The sequence below is a fragment of the Lactuca serriola genome, chromosome 4 (genome assembly GCF_051521515.1).
Source record: "Lactuca serriola cultivar US96UC23 chromosome 4, Lser_US96UC23_V15, whole genome shotgun sequence".
NCBI classification, from domain to species: domain Eukaryota; kingdom Viridiplantae; phylum Streptophyta; class Magnoliopsida; order Asterales; family Asteraceae; genus Lactuca; species Lactuca serriola.
The window spans coordinates 121,691,767-121,697,766 of NC_136411.1; positions in this window are offsets into that span (position 1 = coordinate 121,691,767).

The window sequence follows — 6,000 nt, forward strand, 5'->3', positions numbered from 1 at the left end:
TCTGAGAAGAGTCATACTTTTGAAATTAAATCTATTTAGTTTTTGTAAAGTAAGCATGCATTCATTTAGTAATAAATAACAGTTCCACATCGTACCATATTAGAAGTATTATTAGTAAGTTGTGCAGTACAGGTACGCCTTGGGACACGTAATCGGAACTGGGAAGGATATAGCCTGATCAACTATATTTGTCCGAGAGCCGACTAACGTGTGCCGAGGGGTGTCTACAGTGGACAACAAATTTTAAAAACTTACCAAACCGTTATTAGAATCAAACACAGTAATTTAAATACTATAGGAGTATTTGCTATCTAAACTAATTTACATGTCTTGCATGTTCCGACTTTATTCAATTCTTATGACCCTATTTCTCGTACAGTCAAATGGCTGGATTTCACCACCCCAATGACCCCTACTTTCCCAACCAAGGCAACGGAGGATGGATCGAAGATGATCCCGAAGAGGATGAGGAACCCATAGAATTGGGTGATGACTCCGGTACTGACTCAAAGCCTGAAGTGATCGATCCACCACCCATTCAACCTCCTGTCCATGTGAGGAACTTCCAAGGACCCACTCCCGTCTGGGGAAGTCACCTACATCATTGGAGCCAACAACAAGGCATACGCCCTCCCTACGGCATGTGTCGGGACTTCTACGATGTCCGCGGTGGAAGTTCGGCTGATCGAGCACTCCCGGTAATGGTGGGTAAGTTAGCCAATCAGTCCTATCAGTCCGGAGTACAAGCAAGCCGACTCCGGGATATCAACGTGGAAGTGCAGGTTCACACTTCTGATATCCGTAGGCTGGACAAGATACAAGATAATGTTCAACTCCAGTCTGAGGCATTTCAGGCACAGATAATTGCAGCCCTAGCCGAGTTAAGGGAGCAACAAGCCGCTTTTGATCGGCGCCTAATGGAATCGAAGCAGTCAGATGCGGAGTCAAGCTCCAAGCGCAACCTACGTCGCAAATAGTGTCTGCCAGGATTTCAAATTTTGTTATAAATTAGGACTTCGGATAAGAATGTTCTTTTCGTTAAAACTTTCTGTAATCGGAGACCTTTAGATAGGTCAAAAAGTTTTGTCTAAACCCGGATGTAACACAACTATATGTTTTATATATATAGGGCATACCCCCCTTTTTTCTGGTTTTAAATATGTGTATTCCGTTCAACTCATAAGTGCAGCCATTCAAACGTTATTAATAAATCAAGCTCAAAACCCATTGTTGATCAAACCAAATTCTTAATCTATTTTAAGGCAGTTAACTCAATATCATTCAACTCACAACCACCAAAACTCATAATATCTCATTTTTTTTCCTTTTGACAGAGCAATGCCTCCTCGTAGATCAGCACGTACCAACGCAACCCCACCACCACCTCCACCACTAACTTATGATCCGGCAATGGTCCAGGCTGCTATCACAGCAGCAGTAGCAGCAGCCCTCTCTCAAATAAACTCCAATGCCAATGGAGGTACAGGAAGCAGCACGAATCATCCCAATCGTGGCACCGGCCAGGGCCATGTTAGAGAGTGTACTTACAAGGAGTTCTCCAACTCGAAGCCAAAGACTTTTAATGGCAGTGGCGGAGTCATTGCACTAATGCAATGGTTCGAAAAGACCGAAACTGTCTTCGAGATCTGCTCGTGCCAAGAAACAAGCAAGGTTAAGTTCGCTGCTTGCACCTTCATAGATCGAGCCCTCACTTGGTGGAAAAGCCATGTGAACTCAGTAACGCTCACTGTCGCTAACGCCATGAGTTGGGAAGAACTGAAGGTACTACTACTGGAAGAATACTGCCCAAGGGGTGAAGTGCAAAAGCTTGAGCAGGAGCTCTGGAATTTGAAAATGGTCGGATCTGACCTAGTCGCTTACACAGCTAGGTTCAACGATCTCGCTGCTTTGTGCCCTACCATGGTCAACCCAGAATCAAAGAAGGTCGAAAGGTACATTTGGGGGTTGTCACCCCAGATTCAAGGGCATGTCCTAGCCTCCAACCCTATCACCTACAACAGCGCTAAACGCCTGGCGCAACGACTCATCGATCACGGAGCAAAACAGGGTACCATCACAACAGCCGCAAATCCACCTAGGGAGGCTCAGGGACAGAGTAGGCCTTGGAACAAGAGGAGGGGACAAACCCTCCAGGAGAACCCCAAGAAACAACAAGTGATAGCGACCCACGCTATTACTGTACCTACCAACTCTGCCCCCACAAGTTCATACAATGGAAAGCTGCCGAAATGTAACCAGTGCAACTTCCACCATCACGGTCTCTGTCATGGCCTTCAATGCACCAGATGCAATAAGAAGGGTCATACAGCCCGCTATTGCAAGGAGCCAACCCAACAATCCGCCCCCACTGCTAATACCGGAGTAAGCCGCGCTTGCTTTGAGTGCGGGAGCACAGGGCACTACCGCAAGGACTGCCCGAAGGCAAACAACAGGAATACCGGCGGAAGAGGCCGAGTTTTCGCAATGGGACAAGAGGAAGCCATTGCGGACCCTACTGTTGTTACGGGTACGTTTCTTCTCGATAACTCGTATGCATGCATTTTGTTTGATAGTGGAGCGGAAAGGAGTTTTGTGAGTCACGACTTTAAAAGCATGCTAAAACCAATACCACAATCATTAAGTGAACCGTTCATAGTAGAAATGGCCAACGGGAAAACTGAAGGCACTAAAGAGATATACTTAAACTGCACCCTAACTCTAAACGATAATCCCTTTCAAATCAACCTCATGCCAGTCTCGATTAAGAGTTTCGATGTCATCATTGGCATGGATTGGCTGAGTTCACATCGTGCGGACATTCTATGTTACGATAAGGTCGTTCGCCTTAATCTGCCAACCGGCGAAACCTTCTTTGTCTTGGGCGACAAACCTAGTACCACTCTTAGAATCATCTCAAGTATCCAAGCTCATAAGCACTTACGAAAGGAGTGTCACGCATTTCTTGCACATGTTGTAGACGTGAAACGCGAAGTCCGGGACATCAAGGATGTGCCCGACGTTTGCGATTTTCCCGATGTGTTTCCCGAGGACCTTCCAGGGATACCACCCGTAAGACAAGTCGAATTCAGAATCGATCTGATTCCCGGAGCTACCCCAGTAGCCAAAGCACCCTATCGATTAGCCCCAGCAGAGATGCAGGAGCTATCCAGTCAACTGAATGAACTACTGGGAAAAGGATTCATCAGACCGAGCTTCTCACCTTGGGGAGCACCCGTGTTGTTTGTGAAAAAGAAAGATGGATCGTTCAGGATGTGCATCGACTATAGAGAACTCAACAAACTGACGGTCAAGAATCGTTATCCTCTACCACGCATAGATGATCTATTCGACCAACTACAAGGGGCGAACTATTTTTCTAAGATTGATCTGAGATCCGGGTATCACCAGTTACGAGTGCTAGAGGAGGATGTGCCGAAGACCGCCTTCCGAACTCGTTACGGACATTACGAGTTCGTAGTGATGCCATTCGGATTCACCAATGCGCCCGCAGTCTTCATGGATCTGATGAATAGAGTATGCCGACCTTACTTGGATCAGTTCGTCATCGTTTTCATTGACGACATCCTGATCTACTCCCGAAGTAAGAAAGAACATGGCAATCATCTGCGACAAGTTCTAGGGACATTAAGAAAAGAGAAACTTTATGCGAAGTTCTCGAAATGTGAATTTTGGATCCGAAGAGTCGAATTCTTAGGACACGTGGTAAGCAAAGAGGGAATCCACGTGGACCCATCCAAAATTAAGGCCATTGAGAACTGGTCAGCACCGAAGACTCCTACAGAAATTCGTCAATTTCTAGGTCTCGCTGGCTACTACCGCAGGTTCATTCAGAACTTCTCGCGATTAGCGAAGCCTCTTACAACCCTAACCCAGAAAGGTGTGGCCTTTGACTGGGAAGAGAAACAAGAAAGAGCGTTCCAAACGCTCAAACGAGCCTTGTGCACCGCACCAATACTATCCCTTCCCGAAGGAATAGAAGACTTCGTAGTTTATTGCGATGCATCAAACCAAGGACTCGGATGTGTTCTGATGCAGCGAGGTAAGGTCATCGCCTACGCCTCGAGACAGTTGAAAACACATGAGGTTAACTACACGACCCACGATCTTGAGCTAGGAGCAGTAGTGTTTGCTCTGAAGATCTGGAGACATTACTTGTATGGAACGAAGAGCACTATCTTTACCGACCACAAGAGCTTACAACACATTTTCGATCAGAAGGAACTCAACATGAGACAACGGCGATGGGTCGAGCTACTCAATGATTACGAATGCGATATTCGTTATCATCCGGGTAAAGCCAACGTCGTAGCCGATGCCCTTAGTCGAAAGGAGTACTCAGGCCGAAGAGTGAAGTCCTTAGCTATGTCGATCCATTCGTACCTATCAACGCAAGTCAAGGAAGCTCAATTAGAGGCCTTGAAACCCGAAAACGTGGCAGGTGAGGCCCTTAGGGGGATGGGCAAGAACTTAGAAATCAAGAGTGACGGAGCACGCTACCTCATGAACCGGATCTGGACACCAAAGTTTGGGGGATTCAGAGAGGTAGTTATGAGCGAGGCACACAGGACCCCATACTCCGTACACCCAGGGTCAAACAAGATGTATCTAGATCTCAAGCAACTCTACTGGTGGCCAAACATGAAAGCAGAGATCGCTACGTATGTGAGCAAGTGTTTAACTTGCGCCAAAATAAAGGTAGAACACCAAAAACCCTCAGGCCTACTCCAACAACCTGAAATACCTGAGTGGAAATGGGAGCAGATTTCCATGGACTTCATAACCAAACTGCCCAAAACTCAGAGTGGCCAAGATACTATTTGGGTAATCGTCGACAGATTAACCAAATCAGCCCATTTCTTACCTATCAAGGAAACCGATAGGATGGAAAAACTATCAAGAACATACATCCGGGAGATCGTACGACTTCATGGAGTACCAAAGTCCATCATCTCAGATAGAGACAGTAGGTTCACTTCCAGATTTTGGCAATCATTGCAAAAATCCATGGGAACAAGGTTGGACATGAGTACAGCATACCACCCTCAAACTGACGGACAGAGTGAGAGGACGATCCAAACCTTGGAAGACATGTTGCGAGCATGTGTAATCGACTTTGGCAAGGCATGGGATATTCACTTGCCTTTGGTCGAGTTCTCTTATAACAATAGTTATCATTCTAGTATCAAGACCGCTCCATTCGAAGCCCTTTACGGCCGTAAGTGCAGATCACCCCTGTGTTGGACGGAAGTGGGCGACACCCAATTGGCAAAAGGTCTGGTCACTAAAAGCACCCTTACTGGTCCAGAGATCATCAGAGAAACTACCGAAAAGATCGTGCAAATACGAGAACGACTGAAGTCCTCAAGGGATAGGCAAAAGAGCTATGCCGACAGGAGACGTAAACCCTTGGAATTCCAGATTGGCGACCGTGTGCTACTGAAGGTCTCACCCTGGAAAGGCATGATACGCTTTGGGAAGCGTGGAAAGCTAAATCCCAGGTACATTGGACCCTTCGAAATCATTTCGAGAGTTGGTCCAGTGGCCTACAAACTCCAACTTCCAATCGAGCTTAACAAAGTGCATCCAGTATTCCACGTGTCGAACCTGAAAAAGTGTTTGTCCGACGAAACACTTGTAATTCCACTCGATGAAATCGCGTTAAACGAAAATCTTAACTTTGTGGAAGAACCCGTCGAGATCATGGATAGGGAAGTTAAAAGGACCAAGCAGAGTCGCATTCCAATAGTAAAAGTTCGATGGAATGCTAAGAGAGGACCCGAATTCACATGGGAACGGGAAGACCAAATGCTACAGAAGTATCCGCATCTCTTCCTCAGCCCCTAAAACTCTTACCTTGTATTAAATTTCGGGACGAAATTCCGTTTAACGGGGGGATGATGTAACAACCCGTTATTTCCAAGCATTATAAACCGAGTCATGTAACCCCCTTTTGAATGTAATGGGAATATCATCGATAAA